The following is a 21,250-nucleotide window of genomic DNA, read 5'->3' on the forward strand; positions in this document are numbered from 1 at the left end:
AGGAGATAATAGCAAAATTCAAAAAATAATGCTGGATTGGAGTCAGCATTATTTTTTGAATTTTGCTATTATCTCTTTAAAGACATTGTAACATGTATTTAAGCGCAATTTCATTTCTATCACTTGTCTTATGGCAACCAAGGATAAGGTTCTATGTGCTAAAAAAGAATCCTAGCAAAATAGTGTCTGTTATAGGAAAGTTTTCTTAAAATTTAATTTATATATTTATTCACTCAAGAAATATTTTTGAGGGCCTCCCTGTTGGCACAAGGGGTTAAGCACCGCACTATGAGCAAACTGCAGCCTCTACAGCACAAGTTCGATCCCCAGCCGGCCAGGGAGCAACCCACATGGCAGAGCAGACCTCTCCTGACTTGCCCGCTGCTCCCTTCAGCAGTGTATTTCAGTCAGTCTGCCTGTTCTGCTCCCCACTCTGTCTCTGGTGAATCCTCTCACCCCCCACACCTCTGGCCTTTACCCCAGTTCTTGTATGCATAAATAAATAAATCTTTTTTAAAAAAAGAAATATTTTTGAGCACCTTTTATATAATAAGCACTTTTCTAAGCATTCGAGATTTCCTCGAGTTTTACACAGTTATTTTATATTTCTTTTCACATTATTGAAATTTCAACTATTTATCTTTGCTTCCTATAATATGGCCTGTTATTTAGAGAAATAAGTAATAATTGAGAAAGACTAGCTCACTATATTGAAAATAGTTGAAACCATAGGCAAGGAATTCAACTGAAGTAAATTCAGTTGATCTAATTTTATAATTTTCAGTAAAATTGCCATGTTTTACATTATAAATAAGGTACAGCAGGTCCTTGAATAACATCCTTTGCTTAAAGTCATTTTATTATAATGTGAATAAGGAAAAAAACAATCTTCACCTGCATCATTTACAGGTCCTCTCAATTAAAGGTGCAGTTTCCAAAAACCTATGAGTCTGGTAAGTGAGGACTCAGTGTCCATGTTTTACTCACCACTATTGCTTATATCCCACTCCATTCCTGGGGTTCACTTTCTCTCTGGCTGAAGTCCATCCTTTTGTAGCTCTCTCAGTAAGAATCTGTAAAAGGTAAATTCTATTAGGTTGCATCTAAAACGTTATTTTGTCCTTTTTCTTGAATGGTCATTTAGTGCTGTAATGACCTTTAGGATTTAAGTCGTAAGCATTAAAAGATTTTATTCTTATGCTTCTAGCATGAAAAATCATTAAAAGACAGTAACAACAACTAGAGTCAGCTTAATTGTTGCTACTTTGTAGGAAATCTGTAAAACAGGTCATAATTAGATTCTCCATTTCACCTAGGGTCACACCATGTAAGTTCTGTGATTCTTGTACTCTCTCTCCCAAGGACTATGGCTAATGGGACAAATGGGGGCTGAAAACTAGTTGATGGGTCACGCATGCAAGTTTTGAAGAGAAAAGCAAGAAAGCACTGCTTTCTATTTCACACACAGTTTTCACATAGGCAGAGGTCACAACAATGAATATGGGATTGAATGTTTACTTCATATTGACCACCTGGCTCACTCTCTGAGGACATACATCTTTGATGTAGAAGATACTCTCATTTCTTCAAATATATGCTCTTTCCAATGATTATAGATATTTTTAATTTGGGGACACATATTAGGCATATGGCATTTTGGGTCTTCAAGATTTATTAATTATCTCTTCAGCCGTGTTCACCTATGAATTAAAAATAGCCATAATTTTTAATTTATGGATTGCTAATGGTCCTTCTTTGTTTTCCTGTTCCTAAGTCCTATGTTTGTATTTCATGAATCTTTTTTCTTTTTTAGTGGATGCTACCTATTCCTGTAGCCTTTTTGGAATTTCACCATTTATGTTAAAAATCTCTTTTGCAAATTTGCCTTTGTCTTTGTATTTTTCTAAGTAATAGTTGACCTACTTAGTGAATTTACTGGCCACCTTTCATGAAGTTTCATTTTCCTTTTAGATATAACCTTTCTCCCCTCTTCATGTGTTCTCTGCCGTATGATATAACATCCACATACCTTAAATATTTTAAAATATTTTACCCAGCATTGCTATGTTGGGAATATTAAGGGAGATGATTAATGCAATGATTAATATAATTTTAATCAGAAGTTTCAAATATATTTTCTAATGTATTATTTGCTATACCAGAAAGTGCTCAAAAGTATTTTACAGGTTTTGTTTGTAAGATGTGCTTTCATAACTTCATTTCTAAGACCAGTATTTCTAATTGTACTATCCAGTAATCAGCATATTAGGATTCGCGGGCTCATCCAACCTGACACCTGCTTTTGTGAGGACAGTCTACTGAAAATGGTTTCTACATTTTTTTAAAGAATTATCAAAAATCAAAGGACAATATGCAAAAGAGATCATATGTCCTCTGTGAAGCTTACAGTATTTACTATTTGCATCTTTATAGAAAATGTCTGCTGACCCCTGAGTGGAATGTCTATGGGCATAATAATCCAGTCATCTTTTCTTGATTTTTTAAAAATTGATTTCATTTTGTAGAGCATTATTAGGTTCACAGTAAAATGGAGTGGAACCCCCTAAATTTCCCAAATGACCTCTGCCCCACACATGCACAGCCTCTCCCATGTTCATTTCCCTCGACCAGAAGAGCACTTTGTTACATTTGATGAATCTATGTGGACACATCATCCCTCTCCAAAGTCCAGAGTTTAGAGTTCACTCTTGGAGTTGCACATGCAATACGTTTGGACAAATGGATAAAGCATCTGTCGACTATTATAGAATCATACAAAGTACTTTCATTGCCCTAAAAATCTTCTGCGCTCCACCCGTGTGTGCCTCCTTCCCCTAAACCCTGATAACCAACGATCTCTGTGCTGTCTGTGTAGTTGTGCCTTTTCCAGAGTTGTGTAGTTGGAATCACACAGCATGGATTCCCCTCAGGCTGCCTTCCTTCACTCAGTAACATGAACTTAAGTTTTCTCCATGTGTTTTCTGGCTTTGATAGCTCATTTCTTTTTAATGCCCAATAACATTCCATTGTTCATACCACAACTTATTTACCCACCCACGTTGAAAGGACATCTAGGTTGCTTCCACACATTTTTGGCAATTATGAATAAAGCTGCCATAAATATCAGTGTGCAGGTGTTTGTATGGATATAGTTTTTGACTCCTGTGGGTAAATATGAAGGAATATTACCACTGGATGGTATGTTAAGAGTAGGTTTACTTTGGTAAGAAACCACTAGACCATTTTCCAAATTGGCTATAGTATTTTGCATAACTACCCATGAGGAATGAAAAATCCCATTGTTCTACATCCTTCCCAGCTTTTGGCATGGACAATGTTCTGGCTTTTGGACAATTCTAGTAAGAGTAGAAACATAACTCATTTAAATATGCATTTCCCTGATGACTGAAAATGTGGAGCATCTTCTCACATATTTGTCACCTGTATATCTTCTTTGGTGAGGTGCTCATAAGGGTCTGTGTCCCTTTTTTTTTAAGATTTATTTTATTCATGCATACAAGAACCGGGGTACAGGCCAGATGTGCAGGAGGGTGAGAGGATTCACTAGAGACAGAGTGGGGAACAGAACAGGCAGACTCACTGAAATACACTGCTGAGGGGAGCAGCGGGTGAGACAGGAGAGGTCTGCTGCGCCATGTGGGATTCTCACCAGCCGACCAGGATCGAACCCATGCTGCAGAGGCTGCGGACAGCTTCACAGCACTACGCTCAATCACCTGCACCACCAGGGAAGGCCCTGTGTCCCATTTTTTAATCAAGTTGGTTGTTTGCTTATCATTACATTTTAAGAAATCTTTGCATATCTCGGATACCAGTCCTTTATCAGATGTTCCATTTGCAAATATTTCCTTCCAGTCCGTGGTTCATCATTTAATTCTCTCGACAGTCTCTTTGCAGGCAGAAATTTTAAATTTCAAAGAAGTCCAGCTTCTCAATTCTATCTGAATTGTGGTTTTAATGTTATACGAAACAGTTATTGCCAAACACAAGGTCATCTAGATTTCTCCTGCTATTTTCTAAGAGTTTTATAAATTTGTATTTCACATTTAGGCTTGTGAGACACTTTGAGGTAATTTTCATGAAGGATGTGATGTCAGTGTCAGTGCTATTTTTTCACACGTGATGTCCAGTCATTCCAGTACCATTTGCTGCATCATTTCTCCATTGAATCATCTTGCTCTTTTGTCAAAGATCAGTTGACTGTGCTTATGTTGAGCTATTTCTGGGCGCTCTATTCTATTCTAGAATATCTCATGCTGACCTGTTTACTTTTCACCAACATCACACTGTCTTGATCACTAAGGCTTTGTAATGTCTCAAAACAGTAGTGTCAGTCCTCCAACCTTGCTCTCCTTCAGTATCATGTTAGCTATTCTGGATCCTCTGCCCTCCACAGAACCCTCAGAATAGGTTTGTTAATATCATAGAGAAATAGGTAGAGGGACAGATAGAACTAATACACCTTGTTCCCTCTCGTCCTAGTACACTGAAAATTATTTTGAATGACTACTACATTTTATCAAATGTATTTCCTGCATTTACTGATAGCATACTGGTGATTTTAGTTTTAAAAATCTGGAGTGAAGCATGGGAATTTCTCCTTTATATCACAACCTTGGATGATTCTGAATCTAAAATGATCCTAAGATCATACTAAGATATATATACCCTGTTCTAGAAAATTCATACACACTGGCTTACGAGATCAGCCTACCTAAGTTTTCCCAAAGTGTTTATCCTTGAGTCAAATCAATGGATTGATGGAGCATTGCTAAGTGTCACTAGTTAGAACACTATACTAGTGGAGAATTATCTTTTGTAGCATGGCCCAAATACTATATAAATTCAGCCCCCCTTCTCAGAAACTGTGAAAATAAGTTACTTTCTGGTTTTGTTTGTTTTTTCCTCGCATTGTTGAAATTTCAAATGACTTTTCTTGGTGTAATAATGTCAAAGAGACATGTTATTGGTTGAAAAAAAGTGAATCACTCAATCAAAAACATTTGAAAACCACAGAGGAGAACCTGAATTGAAGTAAATTCATCAGACCAAACATAATATTCTCTTCAACAAGTTAACTGAGTTCTACATTTAAATTATGAAGAAGCCAATGCCACACTTGTTCTTGAGTATCATTTGGATAAGAAGCTAGTTAATAAAAATGCTTTCAGTTTTAGGTAGTAGAGCCTTAAAACTTTTTTTTTTTTAGTCTTATTTTAGGTACTAAAAACTGCTGAAAAATTTTGGCCTTAAGGGAAAACATTCCATGGCAAATTTATATCTATTTTCTGTTGTCAAGTTACAAAAAGAGCCACTAAAAGCAGCTTTCATAGAGTAAGGCTACAGGTGACTTACAACTGGTGCTGAGCCAGCAATCCATCCTTGCCAGCTCATCTCTTTCCAGAGGCAGGAGGGCCAGGAAGTAATCAATGCAGAAACACACGGTGGAAATTCTGATGTGCAGAGAGAACAGCTCAAGGAGGGAAGGCAAAGGGAGTTGTGAGTTGTAACATAGTTTTGTGTCTTGGGTTCCAATCCGATTTATTGATTTACCCGTAGTGACTACACTTGACTATTTTTCAAAGCCTGGAGACAGACAGCACAAGCTTCCTGCCTTGGAGTTTTAGTCCATAATCATCCTGAAAGGGGTTTGTGATCCTGAGCATAATAAGAATACGTTTCACAATGAAGAAAAGTAACTCTCCTTTGCTATTCTTTATCTAGCTACCGGTTTCTCTCCCTCAGCTGAATATAAAGTACATTTTCCACTTTAAATTCACCCTTTAGAAATTTTGTTCTCATTCACTGTGGCAGAGAAGATAAAAAGTGATTACAGTTTCTATCCGGAGCCTCCGGTCTTGGTTACAATTGACAAGTCTATAGTCTAGTAGGGGAATAAAATCTGAAATGATTGCTATCTTGCTGGCTTCCTATGCAATACAAAGACAAACTGTGAATGGAATCCTTTTGAAAAAATGGAAATATTTCATTAAGTCTGTACCAGTTATATGCTTGGCAAAGCAAAATCTGCCCTCAAACTAGTTCAATTCTGCTCCTTCCTAAATCCTTGGTTATGCGGAGGCAGTAAGTTAGCCTTTTCTCTGACCTTGGTTTGGAACGAACGACAGATGTCAGCTCATACTGTTCATTTGGAACTGACCATAACATATGTTTCTTTCACCAAAACCAACCCTGTGGTTTTGGTGAAATAAAGGTTAGTTGCTAACCTTTACTGAATTGCTTTACTGAATTGACTTTACTGAATTGCTCCTTTTGATTAACTTTGAAGCGACTCAGACACTTGCTAAACAATTGGTGTCTAAGCTGCAATCACGGATTTTCAGGTACTGTTCATGCATTTTCACTATCTAGTCTCAGAAAGCCATTATCTGACCCAAAGCCATCTGCCCTGGCCAAAGAATGCAGTGATGAGCATGGGAAGAACGTTCAGATGTTGTAGAAAAACTGGCCCCTTCTTCAAAACTGGTGCTACTGGTGTCTGCCTGTCACCTCTGTCAGCTTCTCCCTCCTCCTAGTTAAGTTCCTGCACCTGACTAGCTCATCTGGCAATGCCTGTGCTTCTGCTGACTCTCTGCCTAGGAGCCAAGTGGACTAATCTTTATGGCTGGAACACAACTTAGCTGCACTGGTAGATGTTCATTATTTCTTTTCTTTTTTAATTATCAAAGTTAGGCGAGGACAAACTATGGCCCGCAGAAGAAATTAAGCACTTCATCTGTTTTTATAAAGTGTTACTGGAACACAACTACTTCATTCTTTATATACAGTCTTTGGCTGCTGTATGCTACAATGGTAGGGCTGATTAATTGTGATAGGGAACACAAGCCACAGGACATTTAAAATATATACTGACTACTCCTGTGAGTACAAATGTGCTGGACCCTGGTCTAGGTCCTGATGCTGTTGTTTAGGACTTTCTTTTTTCTGTGTTGCCTCATCTCCTCCCATTCTGTGCTTATCTCGGCTTTCTCATCTGCAAATTGGGGCTAGTTGTGAGGTAGAAATAACACATGTGACACACTCAGCAAAGGTTCTGGGAAGCACTGAGTAAATGTGAGTGTTGTTGGACTCTGATGTCTTGTGAAGCAGCTGATAGGGAGAACTCGCACTTCAGAACTGGCTTCAATCCCTACAGGACAGGTTCTCACCTATGCTATTGCAAATGTGTTTCTGTGCCTCTGCTGATCTGTATCATGGGAACAGTGAGAGCTACCCACGGGGTGATGTTAACAGTGGCTTCCAAGTAAACATGGCAGATGAAATTCAGGCCCCTTCCAAGCCCTCCCAATGCCCAACAGCAAAGGCTGTAAATGAAAAACAAGCACAAACCATAAACTCCAAGAGTTCTGGTAAAGAGATGAAGCAGGTAAGAACTGCCAATGAGTCCTTGCAAGCCAGAAATCAGGTTGTTAAGTGGAAACTGGTTAGAGAAAGCCGAGAGAGGAGCATGGGCAGCAGGCGAAGGTAAGAGCGAGCCACACTTCAAGACAAAGAAAGGATGGAGAAATTGGAGGCACAGGAAATCTCAACCGGTGGATGAGTGCTGGTGCCAGAAACAGATGGTCATTCAGCACCACCTTTCTGTCGTAAGACTGGAAAGATTGTGCCAGAGTGACACTAACTTGACACGAAACAGTGATATGCACAAGTGGAGGTAAGGACGCTGGAAATGGGGAGGAGGAGGGAAGTGGACATCGACAGTAGGGAGATTTCCAACCACAAGATGCCTAGAAAGAGGGGAGAGGCTATCTCTGTAGAGACACTTATTGACTTCACTCTGAGCATGGTGGCCTGATTTCACATCATCATGCTATTAACAGGCTTAGCAATCACAAAACTTCCCATGAGCTCCTTAGTACCTCCTGATTCACTAAGAACAAATGACTAAGACCCAAAGTCATCAGAACAAAACAATACATCAAAAAATTAAAATGTGAATTTTATGGAATCCTGGATATCAATTTCCTTCTTTTTGGTAAATATAACATCTTCATACAAGCAAGACTTCAAGGGTTTTTTAAAGCCCACATCCCATTTCTTGGGAACGTTTGTTGTAAGCCTACCATTTTTCCCCTTTTCTCGGGTTTTGTCACATGTGTCCTGTTCATAAACATGGAAGATGACGTCCACAAAATTGTGTGTTCTTCTGTGTTTATTTTTATTTTCAAAAATGGGCCAATGATGGCGGGGATCATGAAAGGAGGAAGTGGTAAGACAGTAGCTGAGAGAGATCATGTTACTCTCCTGCAGGCGGAAAGCCAGTAAGAGGAGGAGAGCTCAGGGACACAACAGGACAATGGCATGCACCAGGCACCTCCTCTGAACCGGGTATTCTACAGGGAATGGTTTCCAGCACACATAAGATGCTTGTCCTTGTGGCGTTTCCAGGCTAAGGACTGGCTGTTAGAATCACCCGGGAGCTTTCGAAAAGTACTGATACAAGCGTTTCATCCTCGAAGATTCTGGTTTCCTGGGTTGGCAGTGGGGTCTGAGCACCAACTCTGTACAAGCGTGCAGGCCGTTCTCATTGTGGCCGGGGTTGAGCACTACCCTTCCGAGGGCAGGATGTGTTCATCAACATCCTCCAGAGCCAAGTGCCCATCATCTACTTTGGACACATCCCCCCCTCCTTGTAAACAGAGAAGGAAGTCAGCATGAGCTGGACAGAGAGCCGGAAGTTCACAACCTGTGTTGTCTCCATGAATTCAAAGGCAAAATCTTCTGCTGAGGATGAGGGATGAGAGATTTAAAGGACGAGGAGTCTGCACTGTTTAGCCCAGTGAATGGGAACGAGATAGCACAAATACATGCTAGGAGCTGAGAACCCAACATAGAAAACCTTGAATGTATAGATGCAATACTTTATATTTGTGCTTGATTTTCTGTCAGAGATGTATATGTTCTGTCTTATTAGCAAAATGTGAATTGTTGTCATTTTTCATTTTACACTGAGATGTCATTGGTAAGACTAACCTGCACAAACTCATGAAGTAGCATAAAAAGGCCTGCAATGCAGTGCTGCTCTCAGCCTAATGAGCTCCCATTAACAGAAGTTAGTTCTAGCATTCACTGCCTACATACCAACCTCTCTGGGGCTTTATACAAATTTAAGCCACTTGCCATTGAGAAGTGGCTTTTCCTTTAATGACTGAGATTGCTGTCACTTTGTTTCTTTGTGATAAACCATCCCTATTCTGTTCTAACACGCCTCTCAGCAGGAGCGGCAGGCAGGGGTGGGTAACTGGTGTACTGGGTACCACTGGAGAGACTGAATATCATTTAAGAAAAGAGTCTAATATTTTCTTTCCTGAAACTGCCCCCAAGAGGTAAACATAAGCAGATTTACTGTTCTCAAAAGTCATTCCAAGTCAGACTCAGTGTATTAGGAACATTCTTGTTCGCCCTTCTCTCAAGGACAGGAAAGAATTCTTGCAATGATTTAAAGAGGGCATGGCAGACAATTTCCCCTAACAATATCTTTCAAAAAACTGCTTAAGATGCTGAAAATCAAGAAGTACCTATCTGCAAAAAAATTACACATGCGTCTGCAAACAACATACACTGTAATGAGTATGGGCTTGGAAAGCTGGCCAACAATGCATGGCTACAGGAAATATGGGCACAATGACCAGAATTATGGAACTCTGTTGGCTGGACCCTATTTTCAAATTCTTCCTTTCCAAACAAGGACAGAGTTGGAGGCAGTGTAAGACCTTGTTCAAGGCACAGTTAGTTTATTCACCAACCAAAAAAGCACCGAGTACCTATTTTACCTAGTGGTAAAATTGAAGGACAAAGTGGTAAGAAATTGAAGGACCTGAGGCTTCTGCATGTTCTGTCATGCCTGAGCCAGGGGCCTTCCTGTTGCACTGCAAATCAGCAGCTGGTCACAAGGGAGCTTGGTGCAAAGGCACTTCCTTGAGTGTCAACTTTGGAGATGAAGTGATCCACCGGGAGACGCCCGCAGAGTTCATATAAAGAAAGGAGGATGGTGTGTACCTCTGGTGGGCACGGGCAGGAAATTCTAAGTTAGAAATAAGGAAGAAAGGCTCAAAATCAGAATGACAAACTACAGTTTTGCAGTTAAAAGATAGGCTTGGCAGGAGCAGAGAGACATTTGGTTAAGAAGCGACACAGATTGAGAGAGAAAACAGAATGGGGCCAGATGGATGGAAATTCTGGAATCTATGGCTGTGATCCTTTTACTCTACTCTGTGGGCAAAAGAAAGGCATGAGAGTGTTACACAGGTGGAAAGCATGGTGAGAGGAAGATGCGGGCAGCTTGCTCTGGCTGCGTGGAGTATGGACTGGACTCAGGTGAAGAAGGAGACCAGGCCAGGGGCCACAAGGCCAGGGCTGGAGAACTCTGGAAGGTCTTGAAAGACTAAGGAGGGTGATGAGAAATAAGGCGCGATTTGAGAATAATTCAAAAGGAAGAATGACCTGAATTTGACACTGACAAGCTGCAAGGAGAGGTGGAAAGAAACAGGAGGATGAGCAGTGATTTGGAGAATCTAAGACCGGGGCAGTGGAAGAGTGTGTCACGGAGAAGGTGACGCGTAGTTAAGAGCGACTAGTGGAGAAAAGTGGTCACATCCAATTTTGGTGGCATTTATGAGCATCTTAGCATTCAAGTGGAAACACTCACATGCGGGATTGGAGATCAGGAACTAATCATAGAAGGAAGGGGAAGTCTTCAAAGCTCTAGACATGGGAGCTTGCATATTTGGAGTAAAAAACAGAAGTCACGGAAGTAGGTTAGGTAAGTAACCTACAGATGTATTCCAGTAGTCTGGGTTCAGAATGAGTTTAAGGGGTCTTTCAGCATTGTCTACTTTGTAAAATAAAAACAAAAATGCAATCATTGAAGAAGGAAACAAACCCAGCTAAATAGCGTCTATGAGAACTGGGTGAGTTTTTATGACTTGAAACCTGAAACCCTTCCTTGAATGTAAAGAACAGACACTAAGAAATTACTCTTTAGTACTCTTTAGTGCGTTAACAGCCTTAATTTGAAAAACAACAGCATAAATTGGTCATTTTCACACCCTCCCCCATGTAATTATGGTAGAAGCTGATGCCTTTGAAAAGTAATGAGGGCCTCCCCTGGTGGCGCAGTGGTTGAGTGCTGGGTTGTGAAGCTGCCCGCAGCCTCTGCAGCGCTGGTTCTATCTCCGGCCACCGGTGATGGTCCCATATGACGCTCAGACCTCTCCTGCCACGCCTGCTGCTCCCCTCAGCAGTGTATTTTGTTGGTCTGCCTGTTCTGTTCCCCGCTCTGACTCTGGTGAATTCTCTCACCCTCCCACGCTTCTGACTGTACCCAGTGCTTGTATAAATAAATAAATAAATATTTTTTTAAAAAGAAATGTAATGATTTAGGTAATTTTTGAAAGCCTATAAATATCAGACTTAGGGTTTCTAATATATTGCTGAGAGCATTAAGGATCCGGACATGCAAACCAGGAATGAAATACCGAGAAAAAGAACTATGTAGCATAGAGAACATTTTTTGGTGAGGTATATTTATAATTCTTCATTTTATTCAGATTTAAATAAGTCCCCATTTTTCCATGATGGGGAGTTTCTCCCCAAAAAGGAAATCTTGTGAAAGTCCTTTATTCCAGTGGTATGTTCCACTTAATATTCCATTTGCGTTTGTGATGAGTCTACTCTTTTGCTATCCTATACCTCCCGCAGTGACCAAGGCTCATTCCTTTTAATTCATACTTCTATTCTTTTTCCATCGTTTATTTAATACTGCATAACCAGGCAATTAATCCACAACCCAGTGTGTGCTGAGCAGCATGGGAGTGGTCCAAGAAATGCAAAACGAAGTTAATGCAACATAAAAATGACTGTGGCATAGAAAGAAACCAGATTAGTTGTAAATACTTCAGTGCCATCAGAATGCTCTGCAAAGTAGCGCAGCACACGCCATGTCCTCTGTGGTTTCCATAACACGAGATTTTAAGGCTGATCTCAAATACAGGAGAGAAATGTTTTTAAAGGCAGGACCTCCAGTTTAAATGCATGTCCTATGAGCTCCTTGTGTTACATACCAACTAAAATTTAGTAAATTTAGTAAATTTTAGTAATACTCAGGGATGGACAGTGTTTTCTTCAAACAGTGGAATGACTTAGTGAGTCAGAAGAAAAACATGATGCATTCTCTCATGCCCCTGCCTCCATTGACACGTGTGTCTTTCTGCTGTGCATGAGCTGGCCGAATAGACGTGGTGGGCTTGTGAGTTCTCATTATCAAAGAAGCATGCTGTTTTCAAATCTAGGGGTTCCCATGGGAGAGGGGATTAGGGTTTTGGAGGGGAGGGCAGAGGGAGAGGGTATCGACCTCACAGTGGAATGGCACTAGAATTTTGGTGGTGGGTGAGGTGAAGCTGACACAAACAGATGTGAAGGTTAGATGTACCCCCCCCAAATGTATATAGTACTGTAAATCACTAGTACATCTTTAAGATTTTAGAGTGAAGAGAGAGGAGAGGGAAGAAATCTCACACATATCCATCCATGTAAGCATAGAACACCCCTGGAAAACTTAGCTAGCTACTTCTGGGGAAGAAAACAGGGGTACTTGGGCCCCCCAAAAGGATGATCTTACTGGAAAATATCTGAAGAGGTATGAACCTATACCTCCAAATCACATATATTGTTGTAAAACTGTGACCTCAACAAATTACAACAAAATAATATATTTAATTAATACAATTACAATATAATTAATATAACTAATTAATACAATTACAACTAGATATATATTTTTAAAGATTTATGTATTTATGCATACTAGAGCTGGGGTGCAGGTTAGAGGTGTTGGGGGTGACAAGATTCACCAGAGATAGATTGAACAGGCAGATCTACTGAAATACACTGCTGAGGGGAGCAGCGGGCAAGACAGGAGAGGTCTGCTGTGCCATGTGGGTCACCTCCCTGGCCGGGGATTGAACTCGTGCTGCAGTGGCTGTGGACAGCTTCATAGTTCTGACGCTTAACCCCTTGTGCCACCAGGGAGGCCCTAAATAATATTTTAAGCCCAAAAACTGAGTCTTTGATGTTACAGTGGCTGGAGGTGATTGCTTTTCCTGAATTTTCTCAATGACATTAGTAAGTCTCCAGCAGGTTATGCTGCAGTAACACGTCCATGGCATTATCTCACAGGATTATTATCACAGAGTCTGTTCTTTCCTCCTCACGATACACGTGTAACACTGACGGCTGCACCATCACGGGACACTGGCATGTGAGAGCCATGTGGCCATGGTGTGTGCCATGACAAGGGAGGGAGACCGTGAAGAACTTGGTCACTGATCCACATGCATCTCCCAGGCAGCTACCCTGGGAAGCCTTGCTCCAGAAATAAAGAGAAGCAGCTCTCCTTTGCCAGCTGAGCCCTCAAAACCAACAGAGTGAGAAGAGGAAACTCACGCTGTCTACATGCACCTTGGGGTGGGGGAGTGCAACCACAAAACTTGGAAATGAGAGTGGGGACCAGCAGAGAGAAACTAGCAAAATCTACCCTAAGTCAGACTGATTTATCTGGCAAGTCAATCCAGAGATCACTTGCTTTGTGCCACGGAGCATCAGAGCAAGCAAACACTGAATCACAGTGAGGTGGGCGAGACCTCGGGGAGGTGGGCACGGGATGCGAGTGCAGTTCAGCAATTTGGCTACAACATCATCCATCTCACAAGGAAGACTGAACACGTACATTCAGAAGGAAAAGCCAGCAGGCACGTCACAGCGATGGCCTTACAGGGCACTCCGGCTCAGCACAGAGAAGCACCAGGGTTTGTTGGACTAGTAAAGGCTCCATGAGCCTTGCAGACAAGGTGGGAACGTGCCAGGAGGGCCTGTGTGAGTAGTCAGGACGTTGCTAATCCACAGCCGACATTCTGGCTTGTCATAGCCTCTGTGAACTTGGTAAATGTGAGTCCACCCCTGGGAGGCAGGTCTGCTCCCACATATTAATAAAGCAGTCAGGTTTCACAGTCTGGAAGGCGTAAGGCCAGCTTGTGGGCTATGGAGCACAGGCCAAAGAATGCCTGTGGCTATCTGTCCAGACAGACAATCTTTCCAGGACAGCTCATCAGGATTCATTGCCTACCCACTTCCTACCGAAATGCACAGTCAGGCTAAGAAGAATCCCTGAATTCACACAATATGGTCATTCTATCACACTGCCCAACTCTCCCCTGTTCCTGGTCAGCAACATGTCCCGTGTGGCTTGTCTGCAGCGCAGAATCCAGAATTTACATTCCTGGGTTCTGAGAGGTGGACGTGCCCAGCAGAGACATATTATCCATTATCTGCCATCCACTGCCTCAGCCCTGTTTCATTTGTAAATGCTTGTGACCTAAACTAGATGTGGTATATACACAATGGAATACTACTCAGCAATCAAAAAAGATAAACTCCTGCCATGCACAGCAACATGGATGGAGCTAGAAGGAATTATGCTCAGTAAAATAAGTCAAAAGGAAAAAGAAAAATATTGGATGGTTTCACTTATTGGAGGAATATAAGGGAACCAAATGAGGGATCAGGAAAATAATAACAATAAATATAAAAATATTAGTGGGCAACGATAAATCTTGCAGAAGTGTTCTGCAAGAGGTAGGAGGTAGAGGAATCAAAAAGGGGGTGTAGAGCATAAGGGACTATGGTGACGGCTCATGGGTGAATTGGTGGTGGGAATTTTATGGGGACTACACCTGAGAAGAGAAAGCATACAAGCATACATTGCACAAAAATGAACAATGATATAAAAAATACATATATACATATATATATATATATATACAAATAAAATTAACTGGCATGAATAAATGCCATAAAAATAAACTATAATTTTTTGATTAATGAAGTGAACCACTTTCCATAGACTTTTTATACTACACAACTGCTTCTGTTAGGGTGAGTCAGACCTCTGAATTGTGAATGACTTTTTCCACCACTACAGAGTTGCAACAGCAGGGCAATGGGAAGAGTTAGACAAGCACCTTTGATTTGAGAGGCTTAAGTTCTCTAGTTATTGCAGGCAGACACTCCAGGTCATAAATAAAGTATGAGAATGCTCTGGGGAAAAAAACAAATGTCTCTCTAGTAACAGATTGCAGCTGGCAGGGCAGTAATACATCTCCAGCAGCAGTGTCTACACTTCTCTAACTCTTGGTCGTCAGCCTTTACTAGACTTTCAAGACTTGACCTAGGCAACCTGGAGCATAAAGTCTGAATTTATCAAAAATTCAAGGCATGCGCTAATGACTAAGATCATGATTACTGGTTATAATAGTTAAAGCTATTAAAAGTAGCTATTATTACTGCCAATATGTACTGAGTATTTATAATGTGGCAGAAACTCTGCTAAGTTCCTTACAGGTATGTCTCTATTCAGGCTTAAAATAAAGAATCAAGGTTGTTGTCACATGTTGGGCTGGCAGCTCTCTCATATGCATAAGGATAGCATTGTTGGCTTAGAATCTCATTCTAAAGTAGTCTAATCATCGTTGGGAGTCAACCACCTCAGGTTCCATTTAAGGGGGCTGTGGAAAATTACAGCTTTCTCCCTCCCTTAGCTGATCATTCTTCTCTCATCAGTGAATAATGAGAGATATCTCTCTCTCACTGTGAGTACATGAAAGTGCCAGGACCAATGAGCTCTCTATACCCATTTTTTCCCTCATTTTATTTTATCATTGACTATTTCAGAACTAATAAAGATGGCAATATTTAAAAAACTATATACTCATCACCTAGAATTAATCTATGTTTACATTTAATCATATTAAATCTCATTTTTTAAAGAACAGCATTAAATATGCAGTAGCAACTACTCTTTAAATTCTTCTCACATACTTCTGTTCTTTCATAGAAATGTCTGTATGAATAGACAACATACAAAATAGACTGGTGTTTCTGATAGATCAATGACACTGTACCCCACAACTTGCTTTTTATTTCACTTGAGATTAAATTGGGGGGTGTTTAATCTCTGCTGACTCATATAAATTAAGTTCATCACACTAACTTATTTTATGTACATCACTTATTGCTTTCACATAGAACAAACTTTCCTTATTCTTCAAAATGTTTTCATTTCCTTGGGTCTTCACTCTTTCATGAGACTTGGAATCATCTCTTCAAAGTCCTCAAAAAATCCTTGGAGGTTTGAATGAAAAATGCAGTGAGTTCACAGATCTGGGAGAACCAAGTTTTGGTGACACTGAGTCTGCTCTCCATGCACAGGTTTTTATTTTTGTCTTCTTGCTCTGTTCCACATTCTAATTTTCCATGTGATGAACTTATACAGTTTCTGCAAGGCTTATCCCTAGATACTAGTCATGATTATGAAATTTTATTTCACAAATTCATTTTTAATTTGGTACTGTATAGGAGTGCTATCAAATTTTATATGGATCTTGCATTCCAAAAGCATGCTGCATTCTTTATGAGTGTTAATAATTTATTAGTGTGCTACCTGAATGTTCTTTGTACCCATTCAGGCTGCAGTTGATATCAGGATGGTCTCTTTTTTCTATCCTCAGGCATTTTAATGTTTTATTTTTTTCTACATTAAGACTTTCAGTAAAGGGGCCTCCCTCGTGGCACAAGGGGTTAAGCGTCAGCACTGTGAAGCTATCTACAGCTACTGCAGCAAGAGTTCAATCCCCAGCCATGGAGGTGACGCACATGGCACAGCAGACCTCTCCTGTCTCGCCTGCTGCTCCCCTCAGCAGTGTACTTCGGTCAATCTGCCTGTTCTGCTCCCCACTCTGTCTCTGGTGAATCCACTCGGCCCCCTGCACCTCTGGCCTGTACCCCAGTTCTCCTATGCATAAATAAATAAACCTTAGAAAAAGACTTTCAGCAAAACTTTTATATTGACTTATTACCAATCCTACTTGGTAAGATACAGATATATGTCGTTATATGATATAAAGATATCATATAAGGTTTGCCTTCACTGTACCTCTAGAAATAGGTCTGTAGCTATTAGACCAGTTAATAGCTCTAATCTGAAAAAAATTGAGATGCAAATGGTTATAGCATGCACCTGGTCCCTCAGTGAAGTCCCCAAGGGGCCGGGAAGGCTGGAGCCCTATCACCCTAGGTCTGTTTGATGCTATAATAAATGATATAGAACACTAAACATTTTCAAAACCCATAGAATGTATAGCACCAAGACTGAACCCTAACATGAATGGTATGTCAGTGCAGATTCAGGGATTGTAACAAATGCACCTCTGGTTCGGGATGTTGACTGTGCCTGTGTGAGGGCAGAGAATATAAGAAAATTCAATTTTCCTATGAACCTAAAATTCCCCTTAAAAAGTAAAATCTATTTATTAAAATTTAAAAAAATCTGTATCTTGGGTCTTTCTCCTTTTAGCCCAGATTGATTGATTGATATGTGAACTGGTCGACTTATTAGATATATTTGATCCAGCCTTTGATGTGTTTGGAACATGAATGATAGGTCTTATATCAGGTCATTGTTTCATATGAACCAGAAAATTGCAGCTCATTTTTCTCTCTGTGACTCAGATGATAGCCTTTTCCTCAGCTTTTTATTCTAATTTCTGATATGTTAATGTGAAAATATACCTTTGTAAGTATTATCAAGTAAAATCTAGTAATTTTTCATCTGGATTTTCTGGGGTTGCAAGATTGTAGTCAAGTTACCAGGACTATCTGATGACACAAGTTGTTAGGCAAAAAAAAAAAAAAAATGTTTATAAACATGTACTTACTTAGTATAATTGGTCAGAGAACTAAACTGTAATTTTCCACTAAAAGACACCATTTAATACCAAAGAAATTCCACACCTCCTCAGTCAAAGGAAAGTGGAAACTGATGTTATATTTACTAGGAACTAAGTAATCAGTATAATAAAATATACAGCAAAAAGAGTACTATAAATCAGGTTATACTAACTTTGCCCTAAAAATTTAGACCTTAGCTTCAGAGTTCATTTGAACTATTACACGTAAAGCAAAAATTTCAACTGTCTACTGAATGAAGTCACTGTTCTAATCCATTGTCTTTCCCCAAGACAATGCTCTTCAAACAAATAAAAATAAATACTTTACTCAAGCCAGCTGATGAGCACCTGATAGGATGGTCCCTTAGCTTTTGTCCCTACTTACTATTAAATTCCTTGAATTCTGAGCCATCATCCAAATTTTATTGGTGGATCAAGTGCAAGTTCCTCTTCCTATCAATTTTTATCTTACCTTTCAAGATTCTTTTAGGGTCTATACAAATATTCACACAGAAGGATGACTACAATCTGAGAGCTGAGGATTAAGCCCAAGAAACAGGAACTAACTTGGCCTAGGACACAATATGCAGTGAAGGTCAAACCAGCCTTAACTGGATTTTATTTCCTTCTAGTCCTGTAATTTTTAACTATATCTTGTTTGCCCCTCTTTCCTATTCCCCTCTTTTAATTACAACATTCGGAATCACCTAGAGGATAGTAAAAGATGCTCATGAGAATTAAGAGCTTTTGGACAACAATGCCCGTCTTTCTAAAAACAGAAATAAAGGCCATGAATGCAGCCCTGAATTTAAACACAGAAAGTGGTCTTGCTAGAAAGTAGCAGCCTTATGCTACTTTATAATTACAAATTTCAGTTGCACTTGAAAATGAGTTAAAATGATGTGGCTAAATGCAGGTGACACAAACAAAAAACCCAGCACTCAATGAGTATTATAACTATTATAGTATCAACAACACAGAATCTAAAAGAACTTATTTCAGTAATAACCTGAAACCTCAGAAATTATGGTTACTATAGTAAAGGAAAAAAATGGTTAGTCAACTAAATTATTTGAGTAACTATGTTGTATTAGGAGAGTGGTAAACATTTTGCATAATTTGTCTAAATTAACCTTAAAAGGGAATTGTGATAACTTCACTAGGAAGTCCTTCTCATTTTTAAAATACCATGTTCTTAAAGACGAGCAGACATCCTTAGCACTACAGCTACAGGCAAAGTTGATGAAAATGTCAAGGCATATATGTATACACAATGGAATACTATTCAGCAATCAAAAAGATACACTCATGCCATTCACAGCAACATTGATGGAGCTGGAAGGGATTATGCTCAGTGAAATAAGCCAGAAAGAGAAAGAAAAATATCAGATGGTTTCACTTATAGGAGGAATATAAGGGAACCAAATAAGGTATCAGGGAAAAAAACAACAAAATTAACAGGCAACTATAAATCAGACATTCTGCAGGGGAGGAAGAGGGATTAAAACAGGGGAGGAAGAACACAAGGGACTATGGTGATGGTGCGTGGGTGAATTGTGGTAGGAATTTTACAGGGACTACAACTGAGAGGAGAAAGCAAATATTGTACAAAAATGAATAATGCTGTAAAATATATATAAATTTAAAAGATTAAAAAAACTTGAAATTTAAAACAAACAAAACAAAATGTCAAGGCAGAGCCCAATCTTTAATAACATACTAGAGTAAAACTCACACTGTTCATTACAGGTTATTCTCACTAACTAGGAAGAAATGGCATATATTTTGTCCTTTTTTTGTGAGTAAAGCATGTGCATTCAAAACATCTTTTGGATCCAAATACTTTTTTTCATTTATCTTTTTATGATGTTTTGATTTGGCTAAGCAGCTTTATTTGCTAGGTTTACCAGCAATTTATCAAAATTTCTGCCAACATGGTAACATTTGGGATTTGACCAGTTATGGAATCATTTTTGAATTCTTCATCACTCAAAGCATTTCCCAAGGCCCCAGGGGAGTGTTACTCACTTACAGCATTCATTTAATAGCTAGGCATTGTTTTTAAAAAAAACCTATGATACTCTGAATCCTTTGTAGCACATAAGATGCACTCTTTACAATGCTTGGTAACATACTGAAAAGGCTAAGATATAAGAAGTTTGGACATATGGATAGAGAAAAGGAGGTGAGCAGTCTCATCCTGCTGAAAGCTAAACAGTCTTGTCCAAGACACAGCTCCATTGTCATCAAGGTGTGTATCCTTCAGCATGTAATTTTATTTACATAGAAAAGAGAAAGTTTAAACTCAATGACCTGATCCATTCACCTTATAAAGGTAAAGGAGGGCCTCCCTGGTGGCTCAGGCTGTTGCGCACAGCTCTGTGAATATGTCCTCAGCCTCTGCAGCATGGGTTCTATTCCTAGCAGGCCAGGGAGATACCCACATGGCACAGCAGACCTCTCCTGTCTCGCTCGCTACTCCCCTAAGCAGTGTATTTCAGTCAGTCTGCCTGTTCTGCTCCCCACTCTGGTGAATCCTCTCACCCTCCCACACATCTGGCCTGTACCCCAGTTCTTATATAAATAAATAAATCTTTTTTAAAAAATGGTAAAGCAAAAGGTAAACTCAAAATAATTAGAAGAAAGTGGTACATGTGAGGAAAAAAAAATTAATGAAATGGAAAACAATAGAAGCAGTTTAAAAATTTAGAAGTTAGCTCTTTGAAAAGATTGACAACATTGAGGGGGCGGAGCAACATGGCGGCGAGGAGACGCTGCGAGTAAGATCTCCCATTAAAAAAAGTTAATAGGGAGGAAAAGCGGCAGGTCCCAGTGAGAACTGGGACACGGAAGATAAACGGGTGACTCCAGCAAACTACCCGAAGAAGAAAGTGGCCATAAAAGAGGACTAGAAGGGAGGGAAGCGCAGAACCCTGCTCCCCTCCCCCGCCCACAGAGGCGGCACTCTCCGACCGGCAGAGAGGAGGAAACAACAAACCAAAACAACAAACAAGAACAAACAACGCAGCAAGCGGGACTGTGAGTGGAAAGGAACTATTGCAGCCACCACACCCCGTGAACGGGAGCTGAGGCGAACCCTGCAGGATCCGCCGCGGCGGTGAGCGAACGGCTCCGGGCGCCATTAGAGAAGAACAAAGACCCCGGGAGACGCGCACACAGCCCGGGCTGCCGGTAAGCCTGCGCGGAAAGGGGCGCGCTCGCGAGCTTGAAAAGCAAGTGCAGACCAGAATCACGGCTGCCCAGGTACCCGCGCCTGCGACCTAGGCTTGCGGGGAGACGACCTAGGCTTGCGGGGAGACGCGCGGAGGTCCTCACTGAGGTGAAGGTCCCTCCCTGAGTGAGCAGGAACCAGGCACCCGGGCACGGGAGCGGTGCAAAAGGCGCCATTCCTGCGCCACTGAACTGGG

At 40.4% G+C, this 21,250-nt stretch overlaps 1 protein-coding gene across 1 annotated transcript in view; it reads right to left on the reverse strand.

The window, feature by feature from the left end:
- Positions 1-21,250, reverse strand: part of KCNN2 (potassium calcium-activated channel subfamily N member 2) — a 330,773-nt gene that overhangs the window by 232,249 nt on the left and 77,274 nt on the right. The window contains exon 2 of the mRNA XM_054694516.1: positions 988-1,073. The gene's annotated coding sequence lies outside the window, so the exon portion shown is untranslated. The remainder of the gene's footprint in view (positions 1-987; positions 1,074-21,250) is intronic.

The sequence above is a fragment of the Talpa occidentalis genome, unplaced genomic scaffold, assembly GCF_014898055.3.
Source record: "Talpa occidentalis isolate TD23 unplaced genomic scaffold, MPIMG_talOcc4v2.1 talOcc4.13, whole genome shotgun sequence".
Taxonomy (NCBI): domain Eukaryota; kingdom Metazoa; phylum Chordata; class Mammalia; order Eulipotyphla; family Talpidae; genus Talpa; species Talpa occidentalis.